The sequence below is a fragment of the Pan paniscus genome, chromosome 5 (genome assembly GCF_029289425.2).
Source record: "Pan paniscus chromosome 5, NHGRI_mPanPan1-v2.0_pri, whole genome shotgun sequence".
NCBI lineage: Eukaryota > Metazoa > Chordata > Mammalia > Primates > Hominidae > Pan > Pan paniscus.
The window spans coordinates 21,167,419-21,183,838 of NC_073254.2; the positions used below are offsets into that span (position 1 = coordinate 21,167,419).

Consider the following 16,420-nt stretch of genomic DNA (forward strand, 5'->3'; position numbering starts at 1 on the left):
GCGCATACCCTCACTGTAGCCATTGAGAAATGCTGCCAGCACCACCATTTCCCAGTGTTGTGGCGTGGAGGAAAGTGGACTCTCTGTTCATCTCTCTCTCTGTCTCCCTCTCACCACTCCATGCCATGCTGACTTGGGTTCACTAGGTTAGAGTTCTTTACCCACACAGTTCTTTTAACACACACAGACACAAACATACACACTTTTCTCCCAAAACCTGTCAGCCTGTCCCCCAACCTCCATGTCCCAGATTTCTGAGAGCTGAGCTTGCTTCTCTTGATATCTAGTCCTAACCACTTCTTGCCCCAGGATAAATCACATTTCTCATAGGAATAAATTTTATGCTGTGATAGGTTTCATTCCACTTTAAAAGGCAGGGCGGGGCATGGTGGTTCATACCTGTGATCCCAGCGCTTCAGGAGGCTGAGGCGGGCAGATTGCTTGAGCCCAGGAGTTGGAAAGCAGCCTGGGCAACATGGTGAAACCGTATCTCTATAAAAAATATAAAAATCACCCGGGTGTGGTGGTGCACATCTATAGTCCCAACTAACTCAGGAGGCTGAGGTGGGAGGATCATTTGAACCTAGGAGGTCAAGGCTGCAGTGAACCATGATCATACCGCGGCATTGCAGCCTGGGCAACAGGGTGAGACCCTGCCTGTCTCTAAATAAATAAATAAATAAATAAATAAATAAATAACAGGCAGATGGACTCCTTACCTCAGAAAGAACTATCAGATAAACTGGAAGGATAGAGTATGGTTTGGGGGTAGAGTCAGTATTGAGAACAAGTTGACGGAATCGAAGAAAGAGGATGCCTTAAAAATAAAAATACCCAGCTTTTCTTCCTTGAACAATGCAACTGAAAACCATATGGTACATGACTATTTCCTGGAATGAGTAAATGGAAAGTTAAACAAAATCTTCAAGTATTCCCAGGTGAGATGCACGATGGGGGGAAAAAAGGCATGTAAAGATTTAGATATAGTTTTCTTTCTTTTTTAAAATTTCCAAGACTCACACCTTCTGCAAGTTTGAATGTATTAACCTAAATCTCACAAGAACATGCTCCAAGAACATCCTGTCCCATAAAACCATAGGAAAGAGGGGCATCTTAGGTTGGGCTCTCCAGAAGCAGATCCTGTGAGGAGGATTCCTGTGCAAATGACTTTTTGAACATGCTCTTAGAGGAAGCCAGTAAGAGCGGGGAGCAGAGCTGGGAAAGGAACAGGCCAAGCAAGAAGGTGAACTCACTCAGGCAAAGTCTTGCAGAGAGTTAGGCTTCAGGGAGCTCAGTAGTGTAAGGCCTGTTCTGCCATGCAAGGGAGCTGAGGCTTTCAGACCCCTGTAGCCATCAGCCACTGGATAAGCTCACCCCAAGCAGATGTAAATTCCCCTGGCACTTCCAGCTCTCAGGTTGTGCATGCCAGGGAGGCTCGAGCACCCTGAGATTGTGGAAGAAGAAAGCCCCCTCAAGCCAACAGGCACACAAGAATGGCACAAAGGAAAGTAGCAATGATTGGGCAATGCACAGACATTATCTGCTATAAGGAGCAAAGAATGAAATCTGAGAGATTCAGTTTTCCCATATACAAAATAAGGTTAACGGTCCAGCACCCATCATCTGTAAAACAGGGAAGGTACTAACGCCTGCTTCATTGGGTGGTTGTGAGGATCGCATTAGACAATTGAGGAAGACATGTCTTCAGCTCTCAGAAATACCAGCGTCTGTAAATACCTACAAGCAAGTAGAACAGCAATTTCAGCTGGGCCTATGGCTCCAGTTATTTTGCCAAAAGAAATGTAGTGACCACACACGTATCCAAAAATCTCTGAGGTCTCTACCGTCTCTCAGCAATTTGGAGAATGCAGGAGGAACTTGGACAACTTCTAGGGGGAATTTAAAAAGCACTTTAAAAAACATGAACCCACCAGTTTGAACTGTACACAAAGCATTTCTTTCTAAAAATGTCCACCTCGGGTCTGTACAGTGGTTTTTGCCCTGTTCGTCTCTCAGGCACACTTACGAGGAGAGCTTTCAATGCATTCAAACAATTGCTTACAAGCATCAACCTACCGTGAGGTTAGCCCCACACTGAGCTAAGGAGCCATGAGGGAGCTGTTTCTATGGCATTTGAGTAGCACAAAATGTGATTTTTCTCTGGAGAAGACTTTTGAGAATTAGAGGGAATTAGTCATATTTTCCAATGTGGGAATTTTAACAGTTGTGAAATTATGAAGAAGACCTGACTCAACAATTTCAATATTGCAATATGTCACCTAGCTGTCTTGTTACTCAAAATTACATGATTTAAAAGACAGTGACTTTAAAAAGAACCCAACCAAGGTTTGAAAGAAAAAGGAGATATGCAGACAAAGCAAAGGAAAAATATAAAATTGCTGAACATTTACAGAGCTAAGTTTAACAATTCTGGGCTCATTTAATACAGTTTTTATCTTAAATAGAACATTGAAAGGCATGTTTATCCTCTCAGTGAATTATATGTTAGAAATGCACTCTTTAAACAGTGGGTTTTTTTAAACCTACAATATGGAATCTGAACTGGATTTAACATGTTGCTAAATATTCAAATGGGTCATCCCTTCATACTCCCTTTTCGTAGGTTAAAAAAAGATGAGCAGACGTTCCGGACAAAGATGAGTAAGCCAATTCAAGACCACCTTTGTGCTATACTTTTTCCAGCCTCTTAATTAGGCTACTCCTCATTAACTACCCTAAATGAGCTACAAATAATGATCAGGTCCTGTCCTTTATATATGAAAATTAGTCTATTAGCAAGTGCATGACTAGGGTATTTTCCAGGAGTAGTGAAGGGTTTGAATTTTTTCAAGTACACTCTCTCTGGGCTTTCCTTGTCCTCAAAAGCATACCTTTGCAGGACAGCTAGCCAGGGTGAGAAGGAAAGTAAAAGACTCTAAAACAGACCATTCTAATGAGCTTGGTCTCATTAACATTGGTTGATAATTAGGTAACCTATCCAGAACAAATGAAACACTGGGCAAATTTGAAGAGATATAGATAGCTCCATGGGATGTTAAATACAAAGCTAGAAGTGGTATTAGCCCTTGACTAACTAAATGAATCACTGAATAGAACAAGCACTAGTGCTTATAATCAAGAACCTTAAGGAAAAAAGGGTGGGTGTTATGGTAAAAGAATGATTGCTCCCTACAACTCACCAAATTCCCACATACACACATTTCCTGACATATATTTTCTCCTATTGTAATAATACCAATTGAATATGTTAAGAGACCCCAGGCTTATTGTAAACAGTTAAGAAAGAGTATCTAAATCATCCCAAAGAAGTTTATTATAATTCATTAACTTCAAAAACTTATCACTCTTTATGCACTTTCAACAAAATAGTTGTCCTCAAATTGATCTATAAATTAAATGCAATTCCAATCAAAATTCTGGCAGAATCTTGTATGAACCTGACAAATTCATTTAGAAAGCTATCTGGAAGAACAAAGCAAGGAAACTTGCTTATCCAGACACTAAGAAACAACAAAGATTAAGTAATTAAAAAGAAAAAAAATATGGTCTTGGCATTGCCTAAGACAGAGATCAATGGAACAGAACAGGAAGCCCAGAAACAAACCCAAGTAAATGTGTGAATTTGTTCTGTAGCAGAGATGGCATTATAAATGAGTGAGGAAAGGATGAAACTTTTTAGTAGCTGATGTTAGGAAAACTTCACAACATAAAGACAAATATCTACCTCATGGCATATAAAAATTCAATTCTAAATTGATTAAAAACCCAGATATGAAAATTGAAACTATGAAATAAGTATAAAAATATTTTTTTAACATTGTGACATTAGGATGTATGGAAAGAGTTTTCAAATAACACTCTAAAAACACAAGGTGAAAAAAAAATTGACTACAACAAAATTGAAGATTTCTGTTCAATGTAGAATATCACAAACAGGGTTAACATATAGGTGATAGAATAGGAGAAGAGAATGCAATATCTAAAATAAATTGGAGGTTAATATCAAAGTTATACAAGGAATTCCTACAAATTAACAAAAACATATAGAAGGCTCAATTTTAAAATGTCCGATGTATAATAGGTAATTCACAGAAGGAAGAACTCAAATAATTAATAAATACATGAAGAAATCCTCAACTTCATCCAACAATAATTGTTGATATGTAAATTAAAACAACTTTATGACCATTTGGTTGACACAAATGTGAACATTGGTAAATACCAAATGTTAGTGATGATGTTGGCATACAAAAACTTCTTGCACTGCTGGTGTGAGAGAATACTGGTTATGATATATGAGATTATTGTTCAAATATATTCACTATTTCTCTGCCACTTCCATCAGAGGAGTATATCTCCTCTCGTGATTGGGCTTGGCCATGTGACTCAATGTGGTCTCATGGTAGACACCCCTGTGCACTTCTCTGCTGCTGGACTTAAAACCTGGCCATGTGACTTGTTTTGGGCAATACTATGTTAAGAGAACTGACTTGAGCAGAGACTCAAAATGTGGTTGCTTGGTTAGGCTTTATCCCTTTTGTTTCTGCCATTGCCATGAGAAGAATATGCCCTAGCAAAGTCCACCAGTCCAAGGAGGAAGAGAGATGCAGGGAGCAAACCTGAACCAACCTAAACCTGACCCAGAGCTAAGCCTACCTAAACATCCAGCTGACCCCTGACCCAGAGCCAAGCCTGCCTAAACACCCAACTGACCCACGGATGTATCACTGATAATAAATTGCTGTGTTTTAAGTCATTTGGTTCTGTGTAAGTTTATTTCACAGTGTTCTTTTCACAACAACTGACTGATACAATAATATAGCTTTCAGTCGGTATTTAATGGCTATAAATAGTATATACATTATGTAATAGAAACTTCTACACAGGCTTCTCTGATTTTTCCTTGTTAGTAAAGGGTGCCTCCCACTATGGAGTCCTTTAATTCCACACACTTGCTTACACAGTCTCTTTTATAATATATATAAAATGCTAGTCAATGGGACCAAAGAAAACATCCACTAATGGACTTCTGGCAAAAGCTTTCCTCTGTAATAAAAAGAGATGCATGGGAAGCTATAACCCTCTTCTTCTACACTGGCTGTGATCATGCCTGTGTGTGATGTTCAGAGCTGCTACAATCATCTTGTGGCCAGTGGGAAAAATAACACTGACTTACAGAGGACGGTAGAGCAGAAAGATGAAATTGACCCGAGTCTTTGGTTACACCACTGAGCTGCTAATGCTTCCTCTAGAACGCTTGTTGTTACATGAGACAATTTAGGTTCTTACTATTTAAGACAATTTAAGTAGGAATGCTAAAAGCATTCATAATTATCCATGAATCTCAACTCATTTTCCCATTAATCTCAACTCCTAGATATGAACAGGCACATCTGTAAGAGGACAGATGTGATTGTGCTCATTACAATATTGTTTTCTGACAGCAAGTACCTGGAAGTTACCTAAGTGTCCGCCACTTGGAACATGGATGATTAAAATGCCAATGATGAAATGTTAGGCAATAATCAAAAGTAGTAAGCTATATCTAGATAAGAAATTTGAATAAATCTCAAAAACATGGAGTGAAGTAATAAAAGTTAAAACATAGAATAAAATATATAACACAGTTCCATTTACATAAAGAATGTAAACACAAGACAACATTACAAATTTTCCAACCATTCATATATATTTAAGGAAAAGTATTAAAAACATTACAGCATGTGCTTAAGTAGGATACAAGAATGCTGGCAGGATTGGGGCATGAAAAAGAAAAATAATTAATTAAAAATCTGAGTACTTATACCAGCTGTTGCTACATAATGAATTATCCTAAAAAGTAGTAGCATTTTGGCAGAATTGGGGTCTCTCTTCGTTGCCTAGGCAGATCTTGAACTCCTGGCTTCAAGTGTTCCTGCCACCTTGACCTCCCAAAGTGCTAAATTACAGGCATGTGCCACCACACCTGGCCTGTAGTAGCTTTACAACAATAAATGTTTATTATCTCAAAGTTTGTATGGGTTAGGAATCCAGGCACGGCTTAGCTAGATGCTTCTGACTCATGGTCTCTCAGATGACTCCAGTCAAGGGTTGGGCTGCAGTCTCATCTGAAAGTTCAGATGACAGTCTGAGGATCCATTGTTAAGCTCACCAACATGGTTATTAGCCACAGGATTTAGTTCCTTGTGGGCTGTTGGACTAAGGGCCTGAGTTCTTCATGGCCGTTGGTTCCTTGCCATATGAGTCTCTTTATAGGGCAGCCCACAGCACAGCAGCTTGATTCCTCAGAGCAAGTGACAGAGCAGGAGATAGTATGTACAAGTTGGAAGCCACGGTCTCATGTTTGCTGTATTCAATTTACTAGAAGCAAGTCACTAGGTCCAGCCCACACTTAAGGGAAGAGTATTACATGGGGGAATGAGAACCAGGAAGTGGGGATTACTGGGGGCCACCTTAGAAGCTCCCTACCTCAGTGCCATGACCAGTGATGATCACTTATCATGAACTGAGGAGCCTAATCACTTCAACTTGGTGTTCCCATGCTCCAAAAAATGAAAGGCAAACCAGATGGCAAAAAGAACCAATGTGGCTTTGACTTTTATATATTTGCAGATCAAGTTCTAGATAATTGACATTAAATAGTTCTTGACAGACTGAGGAGTTATTTGGGACAACATGCTGACTTTAGGTATGTAACTATTAAGAAACACGGGGAAAATCACAGTTTTTTAGGTAAGATTAAATATCAAGAAGCAGAAAGAAGTGAATATTAGTATTGTTTCTATGAAAACAGCAGCAAATCCAGATTTAATGTAAAAAATACTGTTCTATATGATAAAACTTTTTGATGTAGATTTGGATAACTCTATAATCGGAGAAATCTTTTAAGATTCCCTTATTTAACAGGTGGAGAATCAGAGGTTCACATGGCCAGTGACTTACCTCGGGTCATTATAGGCACCTACCCTGGGTCAAGCCACTCTTTTACCAAGCAGAATTGCTTGTCAGAGTGAAAATGTGATATTTGCAGCCTCCAAGTAGAATCTAGTCTGATTCTAAATGGGCTAGACTTGGCAAAATCTTTCTTCCTTTCCCAGGAAATTTACATCAAAGAGTTAATTGCATTAAATTGCTCTGTATTTAACTTCCGTGTCTGCTAACAAGCAAAATATCAATAACAGTCTCCATTTTCTGTGTAAACCGGAGAAGGACTTCTTTTATTTTGTTTCAGTACTATTTTTCTAAAGCTCTCTTTCTTTTTATGCTCCTCATCACAGTGTAAGTCCATGAAAAATTAACGCCCCTGTTCAGCAGGGAGGCTAGCTCCTCTTAAAAGAATGTTCTGGAAAACCCAACAGCAGGACATGCATCTCCAAGCAGATATGTCATAGAAAGGTACAGTGTGTTCCAGAAGCTTCTCCCAAGAGAGTGGGGGTCTCAAGGGCTGTGGCAATTACATTAGACTCATTTTATGTTTCCTCTGCTATCCCTTACTTATTTCATATAATAGCACATTTTGAATCTATGAGTTTGCAAAATCCAGGTAAGCCACTATAAAGGTGTAGAAACCACTCTACTTTCTTGAACTCCATGGGCAATTAGGGAAAGCTGATGTGTCAAATTCAGAATTCCACCAACAAAATGGCATTTGCAATTGCTGAATACAACAATTATGTTCTATGAGTAAGATATTTTGCGTATAACAAAAAGTTTAAAACATCAGTGTATATTAGAAAAATATGCAGTGAAACATGGGAGTAAATGTACTTGCAACACAAAAGTTAATCAGTGTCATGAAAATTTTAGCCAGAGAACTTGGTTGGTGTAGTATTTAATGAAAAGTAAATCTGTGTCTTCTCCTAAAGTTAAAAGTATAATTCTTTTTAGTTCCTGCATCAGTTTATTTTTATACACAGTTATAAATCCCCATTTGGATTAAGGTTTTTTACCTGTAAAACTGATAAGGGCTTTCAAATTATGTCACATTATTAAAGAATCACTCTGAGTATAGTAGGTAAGAGTAACCCAACCACACTTCACTTAGTGAGTTTGATTCTCTGGTTGATTAAGATCACAATTCTCCATTTCTGTGCCTATTCCTCTTTTGTCCCCCATCCTAGAGATATTTTGATTTAGCTCACTTCAGATTCATACCTGTTAGGCATTATCTCATAAAATCACAAAACCACCAGGCGAATCAACAGCTTCAACCCTAGAGGTAGACACGGGTTGACCACCAATGGGGAACCCCATCCAATTGAATTTACTCGCCGACGCCTTTACATCATCTCACCCCTCCATACCAGACCCCACTGGATTCAGCAAGAGCTATCTGTCTCTTCCATTTGTGCTCCATTTCTGCTTCAAGGCCAGACAGCTCTTGGAATCTTAGTCCTCAGCATCAAATTAGATGCCTCATTTAGTAAAAAGCTTTCACTCTGCTCACAATTCCTACCTTCACACCAGCCCCCTCTAGGTCTAATATTCTGTATATCTCATTACCCAGCTCCAACAATAACACTCGAATTTAGCCTCATCAAAGGTCACACTAGCTTCTGTACCCTAGAATGAATGGAATAAAACATATGGAATGCATGAGTCACATATAAATATGGTTCACACATAAATGTGCAATATTTATTGTCTCTCAAAATATTTCACAAGTCCACCACCTTCATCCTTGAGTTTTGCAGGTAAATAAAATGAATGAGCAGAGGACATTAATTACCATGGGGTGTACGCATTTTTAAAGGCTTTAAAACAACAGTGGTATTAATATCTCCTTGATGCACCAGAAGAACAATCAGAGGAACACTAAAAAGTCTCCCATTCTCTCTTTTCAAAGTTGTTCATTAGCTGAGCTAAATCTCTCAGAATCAGAGCCAGCCACCTTCGTTCCTCTTATATATGTCTCAATCATTTTACATAGAAAGAATCCATTCCATTAACCATCAACTTTACAGGAAGCAAAGCATAAGATGGCTGCTAACATAGCTAATATAACCCAGTGCTACTCTAATGGAAGTAGAGAATCCAGAGCCCAAATGGCACTAGTTCCACCGTGTGGTCTTAGAACAGCATTAAACAGTTAAAGGAGAAAAAGTCATTTAAAACACAATTTTTAAAAACAGTCCTTTAGTCAAAACTACTCTGGCCTAAATCCACCCTAAATCACTGCAAGATTCAATAGAAACTCAAAGGAAACTGCACACTAATGGATTCTCCAAAGAAAAACACATTATAATTGAACCATCCTATTCTTTGGCACACGTAACAGCTGGTATGACCACACATGTTCGATTCTGCAGCCATATTTTAAGAGGAACAATGACAAACTAGAACACATTCAGAATAGGGCAACTTATTCTGAAAACTATTTCCTATGATGAATGGTTGAGAGGACTGGTGATCTATATTCACCAGTGAGAGAAATGAGAGAGCTGCCTGCAGTAATGGGAGTGGCTAGTTCGCTGGACTAGAATTACACAAGAATGGCTTGAACCATTAATCAAGTAAAGAGCCCTAATCAAATAAATGCAAATTAAAACAACAGTGAAATACTATTTCCACATCCCCACATTCAGCAAATTGGGACACACACACACACACATATAATTATTTTTTCCAGTGGAAATGCCTACAGTTTTACTGCTAGGAAGAGTGCGAAAAGCTTTTCTGTTAGTCTGGAAATAAAATTCAAAAGTCTTAAAATTGTACATACCTTTTTACCAAATGTTTTCATAGCTAAGAATTTATCTTAAGAAAATAACTGGATATGTTTTCAAAGAGTTTTGGAAACAAATGTTCATCAGAACATTATGCTTACCAAAAAATAAAATAGAAAGAAAGAAAAAAACAAAACGGGGAACACCTAAACATCCAATAAAAATCTCTGGTTTTTCTCCACGAATAATTGTATAGTGCTTACAACGTGCTAGTCACTGCCAGATATGTTCCTCCTAATTCTCAGAATCCCTGCAACAGCCCTATGTGGGGGACATTATTATTCCCATTTTACAAATAGGGAAACTGAAGTGCAAATGTGTCACGTTGCTCACAGCCTCACAGATAATACACAGTGGGCCTGAAAGTCCAACACAGGCCTCCTGCCCAGACCCTGCGCTAACACCCACGTTAGATTGGTTAAAAAGTAATGTCGGGTAAACGCGTGCAATACAATTTTCAAAAATTAGGGAAAGAGAAACGTGATGAACTCACTGGTATAAGTTAGCAAACTCCACCTTCTCCCTCTTTTAAAGAAAACCGAGACAACATTTGCCCTTCTGTCTTCTGGCACCTCTCCTCTTCTCCAGCTTTCCAAAGACCTCACCCCTAGCCCTTCCAGCCCCTGAGGTGGAATTCTTGCAAACCAGACTGCCCCACGCGAGCAGCTCTGAGCTGGCTTGCAGCCTCTGGCCAGTTTTTGCTCTTCTCTCCACTGCCCTTATTCCACAGATTAACAGACAGAATAGAAGTAACTAGGAAGCATATTTTTATTTTTACATCTCTCGCAAAAAAAAAAAAAAAAAAAAGCAGTGTTTTTAGGCAAAATAAAAAGTTGAATTTGTAGGGAGCCTCCGTGCGGACAGCCAGCGAGACAGCCAGCAGGATCCGGAGAGGCCCTGGAGCATCTGCAAGCCCCGTGGGACCCAGGCGTCCAGGCACCGCGCCCAGGAGAGCCAGCTCTGAGCATCCCCGGGGGGCCACTCCTTCTGCCAGGAGCCTGAAACCCAAACGCGAGAGATCAGGACCACCGAGTGCAGCCTCTTCCCACCACCCGAACCATCATGGCTGACTTCAACTAGGGCCCTTCCTACGAGCTCTCGGCCAAAGTCAAGATCAAGATTGCTTCCAAATAGGATTATCAAACAAAAGATCTTCACAACTGGATAGCAGAGGTCAGCTGGGCTTCAAGGAGGGCATCCTGCTCTGTGAACTCATCAACAAGCTGCAGGCAGGCCCAATGAAGAAAGTCAATGAGTCCTCATTAAACTGGCCTCAGCGGAGAATATTGGCAACTTTATTAAAGCTATTCAGGCTTATGGTGTGAAGCCACGTGACATATTTGAAGTAAGTGATCTTTTTAGGATGCAAACATGACCCAAGTTCAGGCTACTCTGGTGGCCCTAGTAGGTTGGCAAGCACAAAAGGATACAGCCATGGACATCAGGGTTAAATATGCAGAAAAACAAACACGACGTTAGGATGAAGGAAAATTAAAAGCTGCTGAAACTGTAATTGGATTGCAGATGGGAACCAACGAAGTGCCAGCCAGGCAGGTATGTCAACTTACGGGACTACAGGCATCTTTATGATCCCAACATGCAAACTGACAAACGTTTTGACCAGACCACAATTTGTCTGCAGATGGTCACTAACAAAGCAGACAGCCAGGCAGGGATGTTAGCACCAGGCACCAGAAGGGCCATCTACTATCAGAAGCTAACATTACAGCCAGTAGACCACTTGACAATTTCTCTACAGATGGGTACCAACAAAGTGGCTTCCCAGAAAAGAATGGGTGTGCCTGGGCTTGGGGGGCAAGTATATGGTCGCAAATACTGTGCTGCTCTGACAGAAACCATCATTCACAACAGAAACAAATGGTTTGAAAATCAGTGATAGTGATTATTACACAGAATACCCAGATGACTAACATGGCGAGTACCAAGGTGACTGCCCTAGAGATTACCAATATGGCGACCAAGGCATTGATCACTAGATTCACAGAAAAGAACTCAGTATTTAGTCTACTGTTTTCATTCAGTGAGAACCAAGCTATCTTTAAATAATTTTTATCTTGTCTTCCTAAAACACTATTAAGCTTATTGTACCTTAAAAAAATTGACTTATATACATTCCTTTCTCCTGTATCTGCCTCTTCCCTAAATAGTTGCCTTTTCTTGTTGTAATAGTTAAATCCTACAGCATAACCAATAACTAGCATTTGAAATAAAAAGGAATACTGTGAAAGGGGAGAATTCTTGCACAGCCAATTCTCTTATTAAAGATCTACGCATTTTTACAATCTTAAACTAGTATTTTCAAACAATAGGAAACTACTATTTTTGTACAGTTTAGTGTATCTGATTTCTGCCTGGAAGACTAAGCTCATCCTTATTTCTAAATATGGTCTTTGCCAACAAACCTAAGATGCAACATTTTAGAAATTTACATAATGAATGTTGCCACCATATTGTTTAATTTTTAAATAAAGTCATGATTAGTGTGTGTTTATGATTATATTTGTACTCGTTCTCTTCCTTAGCTGACAAGATCTTTTCAGAAAGAGTGATGTTTCCAAAGGAGTATGTATGAAATGGTCTGCAGACATTTAGATCCGGGTGGTGCATTTGCTCTTCCTGATTTCGCCAATGTATCAGTGTGGAGCTGCTCTGTATCCTTCAACTGTATTGACTGCTGAATGTCTCAGCATGAAATTATCACACTACATTTTTTTTTTTGAGATGGAGTTTCGCTCTTGTTGCCTAAACTGGAGGGCAATGGCGCAACCTCCGCCTCCTGGGTTCAAGAGATTCTCCTGCCTCAGCCTCCAGAGTAGCAGGGATTACAGGCACACTCCACCAAGCCCGGCTAATTTCTTTTTTTTTTTTTTTTTTGAGACAGAGTCTTGCTCTGTCACCCAGGCTAGAGTGCAGTGGCGTGATGTTGGCTCACTGCAACCTCCACTTCCCGAGTTCAAGCAATTCTCCTGCCTCAACCTCCGGAATAGCTGGGATTACAGGCATGTGCTACCACGCCCGGCTAATTTTTGTATTTTTAGTAGAGACAGGGTTTCACCATCTTGGCTAGGCTGGTCTCGAACTCCTGACCTCATGATCCAACCCCCTTGGCCTCCCAAAGTGCTGGGATTACAGGCGTGAGCCACCACACCCGGCCATTTTTTGTATTTTTAGTAGAAACAGGGTTTCACCATGTTGACCAGGCTGGTCTGGAACTCCTGACCTCACGATCCACCCACCTCAGCCTCCCAAAGTGATGGGATTACAGATGTAAGCCACCACACCCAGCCCACACAACATTTTTTATACATAAATTTTGTTTGAACATTCAAAAAATAAAATAAACACATTAATCATGAGTTTTCAATTTTTTATTTTAGAATAATTAGGGGAAAATTGGACAATAGATCTAATTGCTAAGAGGAAATTTTAAAACTTAGGTTAACCCCCAACACTTTTCCCAATGAATTCTAGTTTTTGTCTTTTTTCCTCTTCATGCTGAATAGTTCCTTGTCATCCTGTACAGATAAACAAACAAAAAATTCTTGCATAAGAAAAACATAAATACAATTCTTCCTTCTTCTGCATTAGAAAATATCCTGTTGTACTGGGTGTGGTTGCTCATGCCTATAATCCCAGCACTTTGGGAGGCTGAAGCAGGAGGATCACTTGCCCAGGAGCTGGAGACTAGCCTGGGCAACATGGGGAAAACCCATCTCTACAAAAAATACAAAAAAAAAAAAAAAAAAAAACTAGCCAGGTGTGGTGATGCACACCTGTAGTGCCAGCTCTTCAGGAGGCTGAAGTAGGAGGATTGCTTGAGTCCAGAAGGTGGAGGCTGCAGTGAGCCATGATCACACCACTGCAGTCCAGCCTTGGTGACAGGGTGAGACCCTCCAAGAAAGAAAGAGAGACAGAAAGAGGGGAAAAGGAGAAGGGGAGAAGAGGGGAAGGGGGGAAAGGGGGGGAGGAAGGAAGGAGAAAGAAAGAAAGAAAAAGAAAGAAAGAGAAAGAAGAAAGATAGAAAAAGAAAAAGAAAGAAATCTTGTTTTAGCATGTGACTCACTTGTGAATACAAGCTTGTTTTAAACTCATGTTCTGTTTCTCCACAAATTCCTATTAAAAGCTAGATTAAAATATAAATGACTAGATAAAAATGGTTTTAAGAGTCTCTTTATATAAATACCAATCAGAAGTAGAAAAATACATAGATAGAATTGCCTCAAATAATGCAAAGAAGTCTGTCATAGCAACATAAGTATTACATGAAGAACTGGTGGAATACTCAGAATTGTTCAGAATCTACAAGTTTTGTGCATACAGAGCCAATGAGAGCCAGTGAGAGCTGAGGGTCACCCTGATCTTTTAACTTCCCTGGATTAAATGCCAGGACCAAGATTTGCAGACAGTCTGGCACCCTGCCAATCAATGATGGATGGGGCTTCCCAGAGGAGCCTCACATTCTTATGGTTACCCCTGACTGCAGGCCTGTATTTCTACTGAATTGGATGTCAATGTGGATCCTAGCATAGTCCTCTACAGGCTGCTTCTGTTCTGTACCAAATCAATCCAGATATGGAAGTGGCTTTTCTTCCCAAACAAACAAAATTCAGAAAACAAGCAATAAGTAAAGCCCATGTTCACACCAATACTCCACTTGGCAGACTTTATACAGGAGGTTGGAGAAGATCAAAGAAATTTACATCATAGCAATGCAAACAACAGATGAGGATAGTATAACCTGGTTCCAAAACCACTTTGGCTCGCCTCCCTGCCATGGGATTGCTGGTCACACCAACCCTAGTGAAGCTTCTGCCCCCTCAGCATCTTGCTAAGTTCCCTCTCTTTCTCCTCTCAATTCCTAAATCCTGCTGACTGCAAGTGCAGAACATTTAGCTCTTCTATTTCCTTTTCTCCTGCTAACCCCATGTGATTTGTTATTTTTTTAAACAAAGCCAGTTCCTCGAAACGGAAATGCTAATGTTGCTACAAAGAATGTTTTTTATAATGCATCTTCTGTTGTAATCATAGAATCTTAGAAGGCATTTGGTCCAACACCCTTGAGAAATCTGTAAGAAAAAGGGATTAATGACTTACTCAAGAACTCATAACTTAGAAGCAGCAGAGCAAGCACAAAAACCCTATTCTCCCAACTCTGTCTGATGTGTTTTCTATTACTAAATGCAAATGCTAAGACAGTTTAATATTCATTAATAAGAACCACTAGACAAAGTGTTAATTTTATGTTTGTTTATTACATTGTAAGAAAGTAACAAATCTAATACAAGTAGTCCCAAAAACTTTGAATCATCAAATATTTTTTGAGCACATAAATATTCCAGGTTGAGTAAATGCTTTTGTTTGACACATAGATCCTTTGTGGCATGGTCCCAAATTACCTAATTTATGTCTATAAATACCATCTATATACTGATGACTCTCTAAATTTATGTATCTCCACTCCTGACCTCAGCTCTGTACTCGTGCATCTAAATGCCTTCTTTACCAAGCTGACTGGTTGGCTAAAAGGCAAGACACAATTCCTGGATCCTTTCTCCGCGGCCCCTTAAATAGTTCCTTCCTTGGATTCTCCATTTCAGTAAATAGCATCACAGCTGCCTAGTTGCTCAGGCCAAAAATCTTCTGACTTATCTTTGATTTAGCTCATTCAGTTAAAATCTATGCCTACTCTACGAGTTCCTCTCACAAAATAGATACTGATTCCATTCCGTCTGTCTCAACCATAACCACCTTATCCAAGCTCCATGAGCTCATGACTAGGCTGCTGTAAGAGACTTCTTGCTAGCTACTTTCAGTCGTCCAAATTCCTGCCTTCTACAGTCTATTATTCACAAAGCCAAAGTGGTTCTTACAAGTGTAAAACACATAATACTCTTGCTCAAAACCCTCCACTGCCTTTCCAAGCATGACCACCAAGTCCCTTTCTTGAGTCTACAGGGCTGTGCATGACCTGGCCCTGTTTCTCTGTGATTAAATATATCATCCTTTTGTTATGGCTTTTATTTCATGCCTTGTTTAAGAAATCCTTTCTATTGCAAGAACATAAGGACATTCTCCTAATTTTTTTGTAAAGGTCTGTAATCCGTGTGGAATTGATTATGGTGTATGGTGTGATGAAGGAATCCAGTTTCCTTTTTTCCTCATAAATAGCTAATTACCTCCACATCATTTATGGGACAGCCCATTCTTTCTTCGCTGGGCAAATCATATTTCTATGAATGGGGTCTGTTTCTGGTTCTCAGTTCTGTTCCATTGGTCTATATTTCTGTAGATCTGAGCCAATACTGGATTATAATAATTATTAGAGCTTTATACTAAACCTTGATTTCTGATAAGGCAGGATCCCCACTTGCACCTTTTCTTCCGCAGGAATTTCTCAGTTATTGTTGGATATTTGCTTTCCTGCATACATTTTAGAATTAGCATTGCTTATAAATCTGCACTTATTCCTATCGCAGCTTGCATTGAATTTACAAATTACACTGGTAGTAATGGTAATTATGAATAGATGTTGAACATTATTGAGTGCTTTGTGTGCATCTGTTGACATCGTCTTAATGCTTTTCTCCTCTAATGTGGTGACTGACAAATTCAATAAAATAATTTTCTATTGTTAAGCTAATTTTTATCCCAAT

At 39.5% G+C, this 16,420-nt stretch overlaps 2 pseudogenes; one reads left to right on the forward strand and one right to left on the reverse strand.

Annotated features, from left to right (window-relative positions):
* The window catches only part of LOC100984015 (snRNA-activating protein complex subunit 5-like), a 278,450-nt pseudogene that overhangs the window by 179,444 nt on the left and 82,586 nt on the right, over window positions 1-16,420 (reverse strand).
* LOC134730569 (calponin-3-like) lies at window positions 7,267-13,631 on the forward strand (annotated as a pseudogene).